The following is a 20622-nucleotide window of genomic DNA, read 5'->3' as shown; positions in this document are numbered from 1 at the left end:
TTGCATTGAATATTTTTAAAAAGAATCAATCACTATTCATATCTCATTCATATGAAAAAAATCTCCCTAAGAAATGCTAATAGTGTATAGGAAGGATATACAATAGCATGCCTTTGAAATTTTAAATTATGCATTAAAAACTAACCAGTAATATGTTAGAGGTAATGTTATGCCTTGTATTCAAGATGATTTCCACTGTCCAAATTCTTGGTCTACTCAGTGCTCAGTTTAGTGAAATGTGTAGTGTAAACTTAGGTAAGCCATAGAATCATAGATTTTGATTTGCAAAGGCCCTTAGAAATTGTCTAGTCCAACCCATTCTTTTTGCAGATGAGGAAACTGAAGCCCAGAGTAGTGAAGTGACTTGTCAAATGGCACAGAAGTAGCAGATGGCAAAACTGGGATTTCCAAATCTGGAGCTTTTTCTACTAAAGCATGTTGCCTGCTGAAGTTAGCAAAAATGGACATTAGCTTATAATATAATGCCTATTTATTCATTAGAATTGCATAATAAAACTACCCAATTCAATATGTAATTATTAAGCACCTACAGCATTCTCAAACAGGATGAGAGCATCTTTGTGAAATGCAGAGGTCAAATGCTAAGTAAAGATACATACATGCAAGCACGTGAAATCCATGTTACAAGGCAAATCAGAACATAGGGCTTCCTCATCCCACTCATCTTTCTAGACACTCATTATTTTAGAGAAACAATTTTTAAAACTTTCTATTTTGAGCAAGTCATATTTCTTCTTGGTTGTCATTTTCAAATGCAGCAACTCATTCATCTGAAAGGAAAATAACTCATAACTTTAGGCTTTGTAAATTTTTCAAAGATCTCTCCTCACAACAACTCTGTAAAGTAAGTAGTATACGTATTATTTCCCACAAATAAAGCAACAGAGCCCTAAGAAGATAAATGATTTATCCAGGATTGCATAGCTAGCAAGTATCAGAGCAAGGAGTCAAATCCTGATTTTTCCAGACCTAATTAAACTTTCCTTTGCCTCTCAGCTTGATAACTAAAAAGTAAAAATACAACAATTGAAATGCACAGATAATACCAAACCCTCATTTAGTCAATAGATTCAACACCTATCCCTCCCTAAAGAGCAATAAAACCATTGACAGAACAAATGAGCAGCAAATTCTATTGATTTATATTTGCCTCCCTTAATGCCCTATATTAAGGGCAGCTAGGTGGCACAGTGGGCAGAGTGTTGGAGTTGGAGTCAGGAAGACTCATCTTTATGAGTTCAAATCTGGCCTCAGACACTAGCTGTGTGATCCTGGGCAAATCACTTAACCCTGTTTGCCTCAGTTTCCTCATCTGTAAAATGAGTTGGAGAAGGAAATAGCAAACCACTTCATTATCTTTGCCAAGAAAACCCCAAATGGGGTCACAAAGAATCAGACATGACTGAAAAGTGACTGAACAATGATGTCCTATATCCACCAAGGAACAACAGAAAAAAAGATAGCAGAAGACCAGCAGCCAGAGGAAAGAGAAAGAGGTATAAAGATCCTAGTTAATTAAGCTAGAAAAATCAATTTCCAAATAAATTATTTCTTCTAATTCTGCTAAATATTTTAAATCTTTCTTACAAGTCTAAATCTTACTTTTTAGAAGATTTTCTACTCATTATTGTCCATGAGCATAAGTGTAATCTAATCTTTTTCTATAATCCACATACTTTGAGTATCATTAGCCTCTCTCTATTTCCTTACTGAAAAATGGAAAAACTAATATAGCTGCAAGTTCTTTAACTTCTCTGGACTCCAGTTTCCCCATCAGTAAAATGAAGAAATTGTGTTAAATGATCAATAAGTGAGTTTTAGCTCTGAAATTTCACAGTATGGCATGGTGAAAATTAAATATATATGAAGATACTTTGAAATTAGAGTCGTTTAGAACATCATACAAATTGAAGATATGAAAGCAAATCATCTGTATAAGGAAATATAGATATGTAAAACATATACATTGGGGATGATTATTTGCTTTATAGGTTCACAGCAGAATTCTTTTAAATGTAAGTATCAAAGTGAAAGGGGCAAAACCAGGAGAATATTGTACACAGTAACAGCAATACTGTCTGATGACCAACTGTGAGTGATTTAGCTATTCTCAGCAACACAATGATCAAAGACAATGATATTCACATCCAGAGAAAGAACTATTGGGAGTCTGAATGCAGATCTGAGCACACTATTTTTTGCTTTATTTTTTGTTAGTGTTTTTTTGGGAGGGGGATCGTGTCATCTTTCACAATATGACTAATATGGAAATGTGTTTTGCATGATTGCACATGTATAACCTGCATCAAATTGCTTACTTTCTCCAGGAGGGGGAAGGAAGGAGGGAGGGAGAGAATTTGGAACTCAATTTTTAAAAATGAATGTTAAAAACTGTTTTTACAAGTAATTGAGAAAAAATTAAATATTAAGGGGAAAATAGTATGCATTCCTAGTACATTCAGAATCTATTTCTGTCTTAATTATTGTAATAAGCATAATAAGGGTAGCAGTTGGGGTTTTTTTTTTAACAGTCTGGACCCTAGGGAAGCATCTTACTACTCCAACTACGAAGTCACTGTTACTTCCAAGATTCTAGTAATATGATTCATTCAGTGTCTGTCTTGACCACTATCTACCTGTTGGCCATGCCCCTTCCTCTACAGTCTGTTTTTATTGCTTCACAGAATGTCATAATTTAAACAATTGAGTCATTTATGTTAGTAACATTTATAACATATCATATGGACTACATGTTATATGCAATCCTTATATCCAGACACTGTAAAAGGTAGAAACTCCTTAATAGAGGAGTCTATTCTCTCTCCAGTCTCTCAGCCATAGCATAGAGAAGGTAGAGAGAACTAATATGGAAGTTTGCTTTCTTGAAATGGATACTATATCTCCCTTTGAAATTGGAGCTAGACATAGACAATTAGCTCCTGGTAAGATCAGAGCAACATTGTTCTTTCCCCTCATTGAAACTCCATGGGCAAACAAAAACACAGGATTACCATTCAGGGTCCTGGGGTCTTTATTATAGCATCTGCTAATACTCTGTCCAGTCTTTTCAATCCAGCACTGAAAAAAGGCATGGTTGACCTACCTCAGAGGCTAATGTCAATATAACAGCAATGAGGCAGTGCAGTGGATAGAGTGCCAGGCCTGGAGTCAAGAAAACTTACCTATCTTAGTTCGTATCTGGCCTCAGACACCTTACTAGCTGTGTGACCCTGGGCAAGCCACTTAACCCCATTTACCTCAGTTTCATTATTTTAAAAAATGAGCTGGAGAAGGAAATGGCAAACCACTCCACTATCTTTGTGAAGAAAACCACAAATGGGGTCATGAAGAGTCAGACACAACTGAACAATAACAACAATAATTAAAGTATTAGCAAAAGGGCAAGTTTGCCCCTGTAACAGCAACTTCATGTCTTTCTACAGGGCCTACCACACAAAAGAGAATTAATAAATTTTTGTTGGATGAACTTTTTTTTAAAAATGTAATTATAAAAAAACATTTCAGAAAATGGAGTAGCAGTCATTGGCCTGAGCATTCCAGTTGGTTGAAGAGATATGTGTCAACCAACAGAAAGATTTGACTGGTCAGACATACAAACAAATTAAAGCTTATTTGTGTTTGTTCTGATTTTGGTAGGAAATGAGATGAGCAACTTATAACCTTTGCAGTGTAAAATCAAGCTGATGGATGAAGAAACATATGTCTGAGAGGCTATTTTCTTGGCTAGGTTATTTCCATCACAGCAACCTCCAAGAGCTTCCAATAGAGTAATGAACATTCTGTGGAAGATTGTTTCTGGAGGTAATAGTCAAAATCACTTTCTAGTAAAGCAGCTTTTTGTTCAGTATTAATCTCCTTTTGGCTTCAGGAGTATAAATTTGGTTATCAAATAAGGGGGAGTAGCAAGAAGCTCCTTAATATAGAACAATTATTATTATCCAATATTAACCCCCTTATGAAGACATGGTTGTCTGTCCCTAAGTTTGGTTCTACTGTTCAAGTGCAAAGGTCCAAGCCCTTGAGTTCCTTTGCCTTTTCTTTTGTTGAAGGTCATTATTCAAACAACATATTTACAATTACAATTACAATTACATATTTAAAATTAATTTGAAATTTCTTAGAGTTCCAGATGCCTTAAGTCACTTTAATCCCCATCAGCCTTTCTTCCTAAAAAAAATAGCTTAAGATCTCAGAAAGTTCTTAGAATCATATGTCTAAAGCTAAAATAGGCTTCAGATATTGTTTAATTTAACTGCTTATTTTACATATGAGGAAAATAAGTCTCAGGGAGATTAATTGATTTGCCCAAGGTCACACAGGCAGTAAGCTTCAAAGACAGGATCTGAATTCAGTTCTTCTGAAGTTCTGAATTCTGAAGTTCATTCTTTCCCCCTGAAACATGCTTATATAAGACCAAATCTGATAAACAGCTTCTCATTGTCTCTTTTCCATGCTGGTATGTTCATTGTGAGGGGGAGGGGGGTGAAAATGTGGGGGAGGCCAGGAACCAATTATCCATACTACTCTCCTACAGTTTCCCTCTGATCAGGATTCAATTGAATAGCCGGGACTCACCACAACCACACTTTCCCTAGCACTTACCATCTTGCTTTTTCTCTCCGTCATGTACTCACTGAACTTGTTGTTTTCACTTGTTTTTATTAAATATTTTAAATTATTTTTATTATTCTGAACTTGACAAATACCAATGAATACAAGCATTTCTATATACAAAAGAGAATGAAAAAAGAGGATTACACATGAAATGGGGTTTACCTCTAGGGTTTCTCTCAACCCCATAGTATTTCATTTTATTTCATGTTTTCTTCTGTTTACTCATATTTCCTATCCTGTTGTTGGATTAGTAATTTGTGCCAGGGCCATGTTCTATTCCAATAGGGATTGTAAGATGAGTTGAGCAGCCCCTGTTTCATTCTGTTTCCTCTGTAGTCTGGATATGGTATCTGATACAGGTCCCACATTTTCCTCAGTCCATGGCTCCTGCCTGTATCCTAATGGTCCCTTACAAGTGCTAGCCTTAGCCCTGTCTCTGTCTCCTCCTGGCACAATCCTCAATTGGAAATTGGTTCACCCTCTGTAGTGGCTTCAGTCATGTATTGGAGATTATGTTCATCTCAAGCCTTCTGCAAAGCTCCATAGTTCATATCCTTATAACATATTTGGCCCTATTTCCTATTGCAGCACCCAGGGCAACAAGAGGTTCATAGGTTGGCTTTGCATCTCTGTGCAGTGTTCTTTCTAGCTTTCTTTCTCAATTCTGTCCTGATAGGTTAGGACTACAATCTGGCTTCAGGCTCCAGTGGCACTTACACTGTCTTAGATCCTTCTCCCTCTTCCTCTCCCTGAGTATCCTCATTCAGAGTCCCCCACTAATTTCAGGATCACTTACCAAAGTGTATGCTGACTTACCTGGTGCAGCTTCTCTCCTATTAGCCACAGGTTTTAAGCCTATTTATCAGTGCTTGTGCTGGCTTCCTTAAGCAATCCCTCCCCCGTAGCCCATAGACTTCAGACCTGTTTACTAGGGTCATACTGGCTTACCTGGTATAACACTTCTTCCACTGCCTATGCTAATCAAATATACACATACCCCTCCAATATTTCACCATATATGATAAATTCCCTTTCTTTTACAATTTTATTTTTATTCTGAACTTAAACATTAAAAAAGAACATTTCCATATACACAGTAGGACACAAAAAAGGAATTCTATATGAAACCTTGAATCTTCACTTCTTGCTATTGGTTTAAAAATAAGGACTTCATAAATTTTCAAAGTATTCTGTTTATTTGCTTCCAAAATTCCTTGTTATATTTTTTGCATTATAAAATGATGTTACAATGACCTTCTCTTTGTTTTTAGCATTACTGTTGCTAATTCCTCTTCTCCCTACCCTTCCCTTATTAATCAAGAGAAAGAAAGGGGGGAAAACTTTTTGCAACAAATAAGCAAAGTCAAGAAAAGTGAGCCCACACAACGTGTGTGTCCAAAAATGTGTGTCTCTGCCTCTTGTGCTCATCACCCCTTTGTTAGGAAATCAGTAACATTCTTCATTATGGGTACTCTAGAGACATGCTTGGTTATCACATTGATCAGAGTTCTTAAGTCTTTCAAGGTTGTTTTTCTTTTACAATGATTCCGTACTTGTATAAATTGTCCTCCTGATTCTGGTTACTTTACTCTGCATCAGTTTATACTACCCAGGTTCTCTGAAATCTTATCTTTTTCATCACTTTTCATAGTGCAATAATATTCCATTATGTCAATATGCAATTTGTTCAACTATTCCCCAACTGTCTGAAACAGTGCTTCTTAAACTTTTTCCACTCGATTTTTACATGACCCCAGGTATATAAGTATATGAAATAGGTATACAAATCAAACATTTACTGATAATAAATCATAAAAAATTTTATTTTAAAACAATTCTTTGATAAACATATAATTTTACCGTTTATTAAAGATGAAAGCAAATCTGCCTACTAATGAGATGGATGTGCTTATTTATTTTTACATAAATAATTAAATCTTGGTGGAATATTTGATACTGCAGGATGTAGAGCATCTTCAACACTTTTCAGAGTTGATCAATATTTTGGTTTTATAATTGTCAAAGCTGAAAATGCCACTTAGCATAAATACATAGTACAAAATGGCAGAAACATGTTTAGGGACATTTCAGAAATGATTGGTCCTAATCCCAAGCCAAAATTTATTTAACGATTTTTTTTTAGGAAACTTAAGTTTTAAATCTGTGTTGCTTGATCACTCGACAAATTCTTCTTGAACTTTTAATGGTAGATGACTGACTTTTTTTTATTTCAATTGAGTATGCAACTTAGTTTTTTAGAATCAAAATTTGAAGAGAAGGATTTCTGAAACTGCGTCTCCAGGCACTTTAGATGACCAATTATAACTCTTACAATTAAATCTTTGGTAAGGTTATTTTCAATTATAAAATCATCTGTAGCTCTAAACATTTCTAAGGAACCATTTTCCACTCTATTCTTCCATATGTTAACTTGTTTAGTAAAACTTTCAATTTTATTTTTAACATAAGTATGTTACAATTTTTTTCCTTGAAGTTACATGTCTAAATCATTGAGTTTTTAAAAAAAATCTGACAAATAATACAGTTTTCAAATAGATCATTATAAAAAAAATTAACAAAATCAGATTTCAACTCAGTCAAAAACATGGCAACTTGATTTTTCAATTTCAATAATCTGTTTAAACTTTGCTCTCTTGAGAGCCACATGATTTGACATACTTTCTTTTTCTTGTCAATTTAGGTGTACTACAACTTGGTAGCAAAGACTCTGCTGCATCAGTATTTTTACTTCTTCTGTTTAAATCCATAACCAAAAAATATTTTTGTCCTAAAATACAAATGAATATTGCCAATAATTTCTCAAATAAATACTAACTTTAGTTTATGGAATTACATTTGTTTGTGCTTAATTTTAAAAACCGATATTCATACCTAGATACACATACAGTGGTGATGGTGGAGAAATATTATTAAAGGGCTTTTGTCTTGCCACAATTAAATGCTTATGTTTCTGTAAAAATAAGAGATAATAGGAATTTTTAAAATAAAATATTCTAACACAATACAATCCAAAGATATACTAATTTGATGCTTAAATGCTAAAGAATGATGGTAGGAAAATATTTAAAGTCTTTATTTTCTGTAATTAAGCTATTACATTTCTGTAATAGCAGAAAACTTTGTATATACAAAATAAAAACACTGCAATTCATAACACACAATAGTCTCGAATCTGAGCCAAGTTGTTTCTAGCAGTGTTCATTGGCACTGTGCAGCATGATGGCATGTGCAGTGCAAAGTGTGCATGTTGTGTGTTCAGAACCAAGGCTGCAGTGAAGTCATGCAATACAGCACAGGCAAGTGCTACCGGAAACACCGTGGATTCATTACACATTTGATTCTGAATTAATTTTTGGTTGTTACTCATGCAGAAATCTTTTACTGTTACCAGATTTTTTGCAACCCTAACATTCAGATATGCGACCCCATATGGGATTGGGCAACCCACATTTTAAGAAGCTCTGGAAAAAGTAATATGTTATCTTCCTTAGATTATAGTTCTTTTCTTTTCTTTTAATCATCTGTGCAGAATCAGAAAATTTGTGTTGCTTCCTTCTCTAAAATTATCATCTCTTTTAGCACTTCCTTCTGTTGTTTCTCTGTTGAGTTTGATATATTTCTATACCAAACTGTTTATGTATGTGTGTTTGTTCAACTCTATTTCTTCCATTTCAAATAAAACTGAAGTTCATATGGTGTCTGCTCCACCCAAGATCTCCATGTTTGTATACTTACTCTTTAATTCTAATTTGAGAAATGGCAAGTTTTATCTCTTTCTTCCTCCTTTTTACACTAGTGTATTCCTTTTATTCTCCCTTCTCTTTCCCCTCTCATATCCCACAGAAGACACATCCACTCCAGGGACCTCTTTTTTCCTATTTAATTCCTTTAATACCCTTTATAGATATTAAGGTATTGAGGAGACATTTATTTTTTCCTCCCCCTTTAGAATGTTAACACTTTATCATCATACAGCTACTACCAATAGCTTAAACAAGTGGGTCTTAATAGGTTTCTCTTAACTCTTGCGTTTACATTTCAAAATTCTTACTGAGCTTTAGTCTTTTCATCAGAAATGCTTGAAAGTCCTCTAAACCATTAAAGATCCACTTTTCCCCCTGTAGAATTATATTCAACTTTACAGAATAAGTTATTCTTGGTTGTAAGTCTGTCTTTTGCTTTTTTAGAATATTGTATCCTAAAATCTCCTTTGGTTTTCAATAGAAGCTGCTAGTTTGCATGTGATTTAACTGTAGTTCTTTGATACTTGGTGTCTCAACTCCTTTCTGGATCTTTGTAGCATTTTTCTTTGATATGAGAGCTCTGGATTTTGTCTATGTCATTTCTGGTACTTTACCTTTTGGGTATCCTTTCAAGAGTTGATTGGTGGATTCTTTGTTTTATTCTCTGATTCCAAAAGATTTGGAGAGTTTTCTTTTATGATTTCTTGGAAATATAGTGCCTAAGCTTTTTAAAAATCATAGTTTTCATGGAGTCTAAGAATTCTTAAATTATTTTACTTTGACCTGGTTTCTAAGCAAGTTTTTATGTTGGATATATTAAATTTTCTTCTATTGATTTCGGTATTCTATTCCAGCTTATAGGAATTTGATTTCTTGGATAAGGTTAACCGCCTTCTTGTCTAAGTGATTTATTCTTTGACCCACTCAGTTGTTAGGATGTTGTTTTTACATCCCTTCATAGAGTTAAATTTTTCCTTCTTTAATCTCCCTGTGTTACTTATAGTATTAAGGTTTTTAACATACCAGGTTTGAGTTCTCTCTATCAAACACTTTCTGTATTATTACCTTTATAGATCTTGCCCTAGTATCCCTATTTTTTCCTTCTATCAATTTTATAAATATCAATTCTTGAGGGGAGTAGTGTTGGAGAGAAGAATGGTCTCAGGGTAGAAACTCATGTTCCATATTGGGCAGCACAGTACTACACTACTGACCTCACCTTCATCAAATTCCTTCCCAAGGGTCATGCTGATTCCATCTCTGGGGTTATGCCCCCACCACCATCATTCTTCATGCCAACTGCCCCATATGAACTCCCATATACTTTTCCCTGAGACAGAATACTCTTCATGGAGGTACAACACTCTGTCAGAGAAGGTATTCTCCAAATGCACCAATTTACTTCAATCTAAACCCATCATGCAATCCCAATCTCCCATTATAGGGATACACATCTTTATCCTTAGGAATGACCTCCATCAGGATCTTTTCCCCCTGCTAGCATGAAACTCTCCCTTTCAATACCCTAGACATTCCCTGTTTTGTGGCTTCTCCCATTCTCCTATGGTCCATTTCTTTCCTTGCCCAAAAGACTAAAGAACCATGAACCACTGTTCATCTATGGACTTGGTAAAGGCATATCATCCATTCCCTGTTGTCCTTCAGTTCAGTTCACAAAAGATACTAGTTTAACTATAGGTGAGTCAGGGGATATAGTCCATGGTGCTTCTGTTCTATTCTTCTGCCTTCACTTCTCCTTTTTCCTTCATTTCTACTTAAACATTGATCCATTAGGTTCTTTCTTTATCTTTTAATTATTCCTTTTTTTCTTAAAAAAAAACAACCATAGGTCAATCCCCTTCCCTTCTCCTCCTCCTCCTCCTTCTGCTTCTGCTTCTGCTTTTCTCTCTCTCTCTCTATCTCTTAGTCTCTCTCTGTGTCTCTCTCTTTCCTCTCTCTCTCCCTCCCTCTCTCTCCTTCTCACTCTCTCCTTTCTGTAGATATTAGACAACTGATTTCATTCCTTCTTTTCTTGATAGTTGTATTTATTTACCATTCTTACATTTTTGTTGTTTGGAATGTTTACAAGTCAAATATTCTCAATCTGCTCATGTCAGGTTTTTTATTTTTTCTTTTTGGAAAGAATGATTAAAATGATCACTCAGTGACCAACTCTAATTTTTTTTCTTAGTCCTTGTTCTTCTTGACATTTCTGTAGCCTCTAACACTGTTAATCACCTTCTCTTCATAGACATACTCTCTTCCCTGGATTTTTATGACACTACTCTCTCCTGGACCCCTCTGTGGTAGGTGAATGATAAAACAACATTAGGAAAATAAAGGTTTGATCTTCCAAGCATATTGATTTATTAAGCAATGAATGCCAATTGCCTAACAAATTGGGACCAGGCCCTTTCCTCAGATTAGGGATGGCCTTCAAATACAGGGGGAGACAGACTTTTATACATTAAAAGCAATTAATCAAATAAGACTAATTGATTAGAAGGAAACAATACAGCATTAGGTAACCTGGCTTCTAACTGAGGGAAAGAATAGGGACATTCCAAGTTTGGAGGGGGAGCGTGAACAGGTTCAATTCCCTGAAATCAGAAAAGGAGGTGTCAGGGACAGCTAGGTGGTGCAGTGGATATAGCACCGGCCCTGAAGTCAGGAGGACCTGAGTTCAAATCTGGCCTCAGACCGAACACTTGACATGTACTAGCTGTGTGACCCTGGGCAAGTCACTTAACCCCAATTGCCTAAAAAAAAAAAGGAGGTATCCCACTTCCCCCAAGTGTCTGTAAACAATCAAAGGAGCATAGAAACAATAACTGATTAAACAGTAAAAGACCAGTTTTCAGATAAGATATATGGGTTGCTTGATATGTACAATCGTGAGAAAACTCCTTGCATCAATCTTTGGGCCTGACTAGGTTTCTGGTCAGAATAAACCTAGGTCTTTGGTTAAGGATCTCTAAGCAGCAGGGAGAGATGGTCCAGTTTCCCAGTCATGCAGGGTTAAGTTCAGACAATGCAATAAGGTTTTCTCCCAATTCCCACAATGGAATGAACTTTTTTTCACAAGAGAGAAATTGGACTAAACCCATAATTGAAAAGAAAATAAGCTATCTCCAGAATTGAGTCATAAGATGGAACTCGTATGGTTCACTCAATTCCCACAATTAACCATTTCTGCCCCAACCCCCTCAATTCCCTCGCCTCCTTGAAGTTTACCTGCTCTTTCTTACTTTCTGTTGCTGGATTATCATCCATATAATGCCCCCTAACTGTGACTGTACCCTGAAGCTCTGTTAAAGCCCTTTTCTGCTCTCTCTAGTCTCTTCTGGAAACCCCATCCATTCTCATTGGCTTAGTTGTGACATCTCTGCAGATAACTCACAGATCTTTACATCCAACCCTAATATTTCTCTTGAACCATATCATTAGCTGTCCATTGGATATTTCCAACTGAATGTTCCATAACCAATTCAAATTCAAAATGTTCAATATAGAACTCATTACTTCCTCCCAAAAAAAGACCCAAACATCTTCTGAACTTCTTTATTTCTGTTGAAAGTACCACCATGCCTCCAGTCTCTCAAGTTTCTGAATTCAGTGCTATACTCAGCCCCTCTTGCTCTCTCAACAGACATATATAATTAATTGCCACATCTTGATGCTTCTATCACTACAACATCTCTTGTGTCTTTCTCTTTCTCATTACTCACACAGCCACGACCTTAGTTCAGAGCCTCATTACCTCTTGACTAAATTATTGTAATGGCCTCCTAATTAATCTCCCTGGCTCTCCCTTCTCCAATCTATCCTTTATAAAGATGGCAAAATGATTTTCCTTAAGTGTAGGTCTGGCCATGTAGTTCCTCTCCTCAATATACTCATTGGTTCCTTATTGCTTCTAGGATCAAATATAAACACTTCTGTTTGGTTTTCAAAGCCAAAGGGCTGATCTCTACCGACCTTTCCAGCTTCATCATACATTACTTCTTTCCTACCACTATATGATCTAGACAGTCTTCCTTTCTTGATTTTACTCACACAGGGGATGCCATCACCTACCTCTGTGCCTTTGCATGGTTGTCCCCTATGCAAGTAATGCACTCTCCTCCCCTGTGCCTGGTAGAATCCCTTACTTCTTTCAAGTTTTAGCTCAAGCACTAAATTCGACATGAAGACTTTCCCACCTTTTCTCCTTCTCTAAACTACCTGATGCTTATTTTGTGTGTTTTATGTCTGCATTTATGTATCTTCTGAAGAACAAATGATGAAACATATTTCCCTCATCTCAGTAGAAAGGAGGGATTCTTCAGATAGAGAATTTTCATTCATTATAAAATGCAGATGTGATATTGATCAGTTTTGCTTAAGTATTTTTTTTTAAACAAGGAAGGTTTCTATGAGGAAGAGAAAGAAATACTGGGAAATTACTGTGGCATAAAATAGAAACGAATAAAACTTGTAATAAAAGATCACTTAATGATACCTTTCTCCTTCTTCTACCATAATAGGAAGGAATAAGTCATTAAGAGCCCTGAAACAGTTTTAAAATTCTTCAGGAAAGTTTTATTTCACAATATGAATTTGCTATTGCCAGGTGCAAGAAATGTTTCAGATGCAACGGTGACATCTAGTGGACTATTTCTGTAAAATTCTTAAGTAAGAGTTTGTACTAGGGCAGCTAAGGTAGAGCGGTGGATAGACTAGTGCCAGGCCTGGAGTCAGGAAGACTCATCCTCCTGAGTTCAAATTTGACCTAAACATTTAATAGCTATATGACTGTGGGAAAATCACTTAACCCTGTTTGCTTCCATTTCCTCATCTGTAAATTGAGCTGGAGAAGGAAATAGCAAACCACTCCAGTATCTTTGCCAAGAAACCCCAAATGGGGTTAAAAGAGTTGGATAGGACTGATAAATGACTGAAAGGGGGAGGGAATGGAATATTGGTGAGGCATGATTTGGGGCTAGAGGAAGTCAGGCCCTGGCAAAGGTATACCGTAGGAATCAAACCCAAAGAGGTTCTTTGAGGTGGTGGTGCCCTATGCATGTGGTCTGGGCTGGCAGAAGACCTTGAGAAAAGGGGCAGCCATTGCTATAAGAATAAAGCATTTTGGGGCAGCTAGGTGGCACAGTGGATAGAGCACCAGCCCTGAAGTCAGGAGGACCTGAGTTCAGATCTGGCCTCAGACCAAATACGCGCAGGGCAGTGCAGCTAGGTGACTGAGGTTGGATTTGAACTCAGGTCTTCCTGATACAGGTAACACACTACCCACTGTACTACCTACCTTCTTCTCCTTCCAGAATGAATAAGCATTTTAATAAATAGAAAAGAATGTTGCTTGTAGTATTTTTTATCTATTGTCCATTCCATTGTAGGATATTTTTAAATCAACAATTTTATTTTTTACTACAACCATTATAAAATAAGACTCCTTGCAGCCATTGTCACTCTTCTGGTTTTTTTTTTCTCCTTTTTTGGGGTTTGTTTGTTTTTTTTTGTTTTTCCTTGTTCTTTCCTCTGTGAACCTTTTTTTTATTCTTCTCACTTAAAAAATATATTATCCTTCATGCTGATCTCGTTTATTTTACTACCTAGGAGGAAGCAGGACTCATGTGTGTATATCTATCTATATGTCTGTCTATCTCTATGTATGTATAAACACACATACACACATATACATATATTTATTTATTTATTTATATGTATAGGAGTTGGACAGACGTATTTAGCAACTTCAACAAGATAAATTCAAAGAAGACCTTCTTGTTCAATTAATTTGCGCAAAAGAGTAATGATATCACAAGTTGACTAGCAACTAACAAAGTAGCCTACTCTATGGGCTATCTAAAAACTATAAAAACTAAGTGAATGGAGACTTCTAGGTCATGTGAGCAACAAGATGGTGGACTAGACCTTTTCCCCCATCTCTACAACCTCTCAAATCTCTCCAAAACAGAAATTATTAACCCAAACATAAAGCAACACCAGTTATCACCATGGTCTAGGACACCCAGAATCCAAGGGAAGGTTTAAAAAACACCTCAGGAATTGACCTTCACTGACCCTGAATTCATTCAGCACCCCTCCCCTACCACACTATCGCATCAAGGTGGCACTAGCAGACCCAAAGACATGACACAGTCTTACATCAAATCCACTCCAGTCCTCATCCTTATTTTCAGTGCCATGAAGACAATAGCTACAAATTGTGGTTTTTTCAGGCCTTGATGGTCAGTTTGGCCACAGCCCATCAGAAACAAAAGCTTTCCAGGGCCTGCGATCCTGAAGCTTTGAACTGCTAGCCCCGGGGAAACAGGCTCAGAAATGCTGGTAGAACTGAAGCCAGAAAACTGAAGAACAAAAGAGTGGAACAGATCACCAGGGTAGGACACTGCGAATGTGAGGGCTTGAGCAGCACTCCACTTGGTCTGAGGGAAAGAGCACAACACCCAGCTAAGGCCAGTTCTGACCACCCAAATGTCAGTTGGGGAAGAGACTAGGCTGGTGAACTATTTATTTCCAAGAGTGGGTGGAGGCTGAGATCTTTCAAGATTCAGCCCCAAGGAAATCACAGTCAGATGAGAGTCAGAAAATGAATGATAAGGAAAATAAAGAAGAAAAAAGACTGAAAATACCAGGTTTCAGGAAGATGGAAACTCAAAGAATTTAAATAAATATAAACAGATAAATCAATAGAAAAAAACTGTTAACAGAAGGAAATATAGCCTCCAGATCTAGTGAACAAGTTCAGTCTTCTATGAATGAAGACTGCAAAATAAAGGCAAGGCAACTGAGTTCATGTCTAGGGCACAGTTTTTAATTTCAACAAAGGTCAAATCCCATTATAGCAACCTCATTTTATAATTGGGTCATATTCTAAAAGGGGAGCTGTGAATCAATTGTTTGGAAACAAACTTTTTCTGGCAGAATTAGACACATATAATTTTGGAAACTGCAAATGTGGGGATTGGTTTTGTTAAACTGTGCATATTTGACATGAGTGTTTTCTTTTTTTTTATTGTCCATTGAGGAAAGGGGGTAGGGAGGAGTGGGCAAGAGAAATAAATGCTTGCAATAATTATTTCATTTTTAAAAATAAATTGAAACTTTTTTAATCCACAATGTCAAGAACTATATTCTCTCCTCTATTATCATTTTCTAGCTACAGGAAAGGTAAAGCCTCAAAAGATAACACTTTCCAGGACATGCCAACCAGTAGGGCTTGGATTCAGTTACCTTAAGTGAATTCTTACAATGATCTGGCCATGAGATGATTTCCCATATTATTCCAACACTGCGTGGACCCACAAATATGAATGGAATTTCTGTAGCTGTATCTATTTTCCTGAATATACACATCTACAATTGATTCCCAAGAGGGGCCACGCAAAACTCAGGCAGGAGATAAGAGAGAGAATCTCATACCAGAGTAGATATGAAAGGTTCCCTGAGCCCAAGGGCTTTAGCCCAACCCCTTCAAAATCTTCATTCCATGAAATACTCTTGAATGATGCTGTAGTTTGTTCTGACTCTACACCAATATGGTTAGTTTTGACAACTATTAGCATCAGTGGAATCCTGCCATTGTGTTTAATATTTTGCTCATAATTTCCCTTCCTTCTCCAGGGTATAACTATGAGCAGCTGACCTGATATTGCTAGTATGAATTTTCCTATTCCAGCATACTTCCTGGGCTCATTGGCAGCTGTCATTTATGGTATGTCTACTCCCAATTTCTTTGTGGCTCTGTTTATCTGTTTACTGACACATAATAACATTTTTATATATGGTTTAGGTTTCAAGCCAACCTGTAAAAGCTTATTTTCATAATGGAGCTGAAATGCAGCAGTTTTGCAATGGAAAAAAAAACCTAATAAGTTTTTTTCTTTTAAAAATACATAAAAAGGGGCAGCTAGATGGTGCAGTGGATAGAGCACTGGCTCTGAAATCAGGAGGACCTGAGTTCAAATCTGGCCTCAGACCAAACACTTGACAATTACTAGCTGTGTGACCCTGGGCAAGTCACTTAACCCCAATTGCCTTAAAAAAAAAAGAAAAAAAATACCAAAAAAGGGACAGCTAGGTGGTGCAGTGGCTAGAGCTCCAGCCTTGGAGTCAGGAGGACCTGAGTTCAAATCCGGCCTCAGATACTTGACACTTACTAGTTGTGTGACCTTGGGCAAGTCACTTAACCCTGATTGCCTCACCAAAAAAGAAAAAAATAAAATACACATAAACTTGCATATATGGCAATCTTCAAATACTTTGCAGTCATAGAATTTTAGATCTGAAAGGTCTTTGGAGATCAACTAGTAAAGTACTCTCATTTTACAAAGAAGTCCCAGAGAAATAAAGTGGACCCAAGTTTACATGGCTCTTTACCATGACAGCTTGGTCAAGAATTCAAATTGCCTGCCTCCTTCTCCCATTCTTTTTCTCCTATACTATAACTAAATGCTAGCTATAGTGGCCAAGACAATTAAGTGGATTCACATACAATAAACACTTCTTATATATCCACTGTTTATAGAATACTGCATAAAGTGATGGGAAGATTAAAAAGGTTAGATATAATACAACCTCTGTCTTCAAAATTTCTATGGTTTACTAGGGCAATTAAACACCAACATAGATTGTTATAATAATATATTATAATATATATAATATTCACTATACTTCATGTAACAAATGCTTTAGAGAATTGCAAAATAAATTGCAATTGTGTCCATTGATGGAGCAGGCGGAAGGTTGTTATCAACTAGGGCAATCAAGGAAAGTTTCACAGAAAAGGTGGCATTGGAAGTTAACTTTAAAGAATGGGAAGGAATCAACAGATGAAAAGAGAAATGGGGACATTCTAGGCAGAGAGAATGTCCTGAGCAACGTCACTGAGGTGTTAAGAGCACAGAGTGTGTTTAGGGGCAGAGGAAGGATCCGTTGAGCAGGAATGGATAGCACCGAGAAGGAAAAGATATGAGCTGAGGTAACTAGGTATCAAGTTACAAGAGGCCTTGAATACTCGATAGTATTTTTAACTTTACTAAGAAAACAATAAAGAGTCACTGAAAATTTTTGAGTGGATAAACGATTTGACCAGATTTATGCATGAGAAAGATGATTTTGGTAGTGACCCGAAGGATGAGTGGAGAAGGAAAAGTATAGAGGTGGGAATATTTACAATGTAGCTATTGCAATAATCCAGGAAGGTAGTAGAATGGCAGCCAGATGGTGCAGTGGATAGAGCACTGGGCCTGGAGTCTGGAAGATTCATTTTCATGAATTCAAATCCAGCCTCAGACACTTATAGACACTTATATATAGATGACTTTGGGCAAGTCATCTAACCCTGTTTGCTTCAGTTTCCTCATCTGTAAAGAGAACTGGAAAAGGAAAATGCAAACCACTCACTCCAGTTTCTTTGCCAAGTTTATCACAAAGGGTCTAACTAACAACAGGCAGATAGTAATGAGGATCTGAACTAGGTTAGTGACAGTGGGACTAGAGAGGAAGGGACAGATTTTAGAAATGTGGAGATGGGAGCACCTAGGTGGTATAGTGGATAGAGCACCGGCCCTGAAGTCAGGAGGACCTGAGTCCAAATCTGGCCTCAGACCAAACACTTGACACTAGCTGTGTGACCCTGGGTAAGTCACTTAACCCCAGTTGCCTAAAAATAAAAAAATAAAATAAAAAGAAATGTGGAGATGGTATTAAACAAGCATTGATAATGGATTATAGGAGCTAAAAGAAAGGGAAGAAGCAAAGATGACCACAAGATTACAAACACAGGAGAACAGGTGAACTGGGCCACAGAAATAGTGAAATCAGAATGATGAGCAGGTCTATTGATAAAGGGAGTAAACAAAGTTTTGGACATGATGCATTCAATATGCTCAAATAGTAATCTTCTAAGGGCAACTGGAGATGAAAGTCTCAAGTTTAGGAGAGATCAGGACCGGAATTAATGGTTTTCATTAATGTAAGAGATAGTTGAAGCTCTCTTAGTGATTGAGATTTCTAAGAGAGAAAGTAGAGAGAAAGCAAAGGACAAGTCCCTCCTTAGAAATCTCTAATGGTTCTCTCTCTTTCTAGGATAAAATGCAAACTTGCCAACCTAGCATTTAAAGCCTTCCACAATCTGGCTCCATTTTATTTTTCCTGATTTACTTCATATCACTCCTGTTCACATCCTTTTCATTCGTCACTGTGACTGATTGCTTGTTTCTCCTGTATCATTTCTTGCTTCCATGTTCTATCTCTTACTGCTATGCTTTCGCATAGGTTATCCCACGTGCCTGGAATGCCTTTCTTCCTTCCTTACTCATGATCTCCTTAGCTGCCTTTAAGGCTTCACTAAAATACCACCTCTAACACAAAAAATTTTCCTGAGACTCCTTGTAGTCTCCTTCAAATTATGTTGTATCCAACAATTAGGGTGAAAGTGCCTTTGACACAGAGCCTGTGAATTTCAATTTTGTCAGTGTTATCTCACTGTGCAGATTGTTTATTGATTTGATAAAAAGCTTTTGATTCAGCACAGCAAAATCCCTAAAAGGGTCTTTTCCAACAAGGTGGCAAGGTACATACAGTTATCCCTTCCACATAGTAGGGATTAGAGATGCAGAGCCCCCATGATCTGGAAAATCGATAGAAAATGTTTTGGCCCTCCCTTCGGACCAGAGAAGAAGTCTGAATTATTATGGTATTAAAAGATCAAATATGTTGGCATTATACAATACTACACATATATTTTATGCATTTCTGAGTTTCTAAACTTTTTCTGTGTCATATGCTGGCCTTCACATGTCATCTGCAATTTCTGCAAAACTCCTCCAAAATTCCCATTTAATTTCTTATGCTGGTCCATGATGTATTGAAACTACAGTGGGGAAAGTAATGATGTGGAGGGAATAACTGTATATGTAAGTTGAGGGGGAAAGGTTCTTTTCCACATGAGCACTCCTACTTACATTGGTGATAGGTCCAGAAAAGCCAATGGGAAGGGTAGTATTCACTATAGAGTGCTATATTCAGATGAACCACCAGATGGTATGCTAAACGCTCAAACTCGGCCTTTCCGTTTAATGTGTAGCTCAGATTTCTGATTCTCCTAGTTTAGGACAGAAAATGTGGAAATTATAATCTACTTAGTTTGTATTCACCCCCATCCATTAAAGTTCTCATCTCCTTCCTCACTTCATGTGACCCAAGTATATTTATCAAAGAGAAAAGCTATATTTAGCAGACTTCAATAAGATAGATGCCCACTACTCTTAGTGACATCTCCCCAATCCGAGATCCCTTGACTCTCCAAAGGCTACAGAAGTTCTCATTAAGATCTGAATTTTCACTTCACTTTTGCCAGTGGAAGAGGTGTACCCAGGGGCCATTTGTAGAGGAGCAATTTCCTCAATATCAAAGTCATGAAGTGGAAAAAGGAAACAATTTCATCATGTGGTAATGAGCAATCTCCCAGCATGACTTCTGGAGGGAAGGAATTTGCTTCCTGGCTGATGGCCAGGTGAAACGTGGAGTCCAGTGGTCACTGAAGGATCAGATGCAATCTCCCTAGAGTTGGCACCACTTCCCCACAAACCCCTGCTGAAAGCTCATTGTCCATGCTGTTTTTCAATAATGTTAAATATGTTTCCCTATGTCTTCCCCTGGGTTTCTTCTGGTGCTGCCCATAAGGCAAAGAACTATTTCTTTTTTCCCTTTTTATAAAACAGTATTTTATTTTTTCCAATTACATAAAAAGAAATTTTTTAACATTGATTTTTTAGAAGTTTTGAGTTCCTGGTAGATCATTTATCTGAATTTGAGAATTCTGAGTTTCAGTAAGGCTAAACCCAATTAGGTTTTTGCACTACATCTGGCACCAATAAAGTAAGGGAGTGGAGAGTTATCAGCCTATCTAAGGAAGGACAAACTGGTCCAACTTGAAAAAAATGAAACAAGTTAAAGCTTCCATGCGGATCAGTATTGGAATCAGGCCCATGAGTGACTACTACACTTATAGCCTGGGAAAGACAGGAAGATTCAGTCTCACAAACAGAAACAAAAACAAGTCCGTGGTGTCATAGTGACTGATTTGTATAACTGGAAAGCACTCTGGTGGGGGCTTAGGAGCCAAAGTGAAAAATAATAGCAGTGTATTCATTTACACACCAGGGTTGACTGTGAG

This window comes from Vombatus ursinus, unplaced genomic scaffold, assembly GCF_900497805.2.
Source record: "Vombatus ursinus unplaced genomic scaffold, bare-nosed wombat genome assembly UNPS02014893.1, whole genome shotgun sequence".
In the NCBI taxonomy this organism is placed as follows: Eukaryota; Metazoa; Chordata; class Mammalia; order Diprotodontia; family Vombatidae; genus Vombatus; species Vombatus ursinus.
This window is presented reverse-complemented; position numbering follows the sequence as displayed.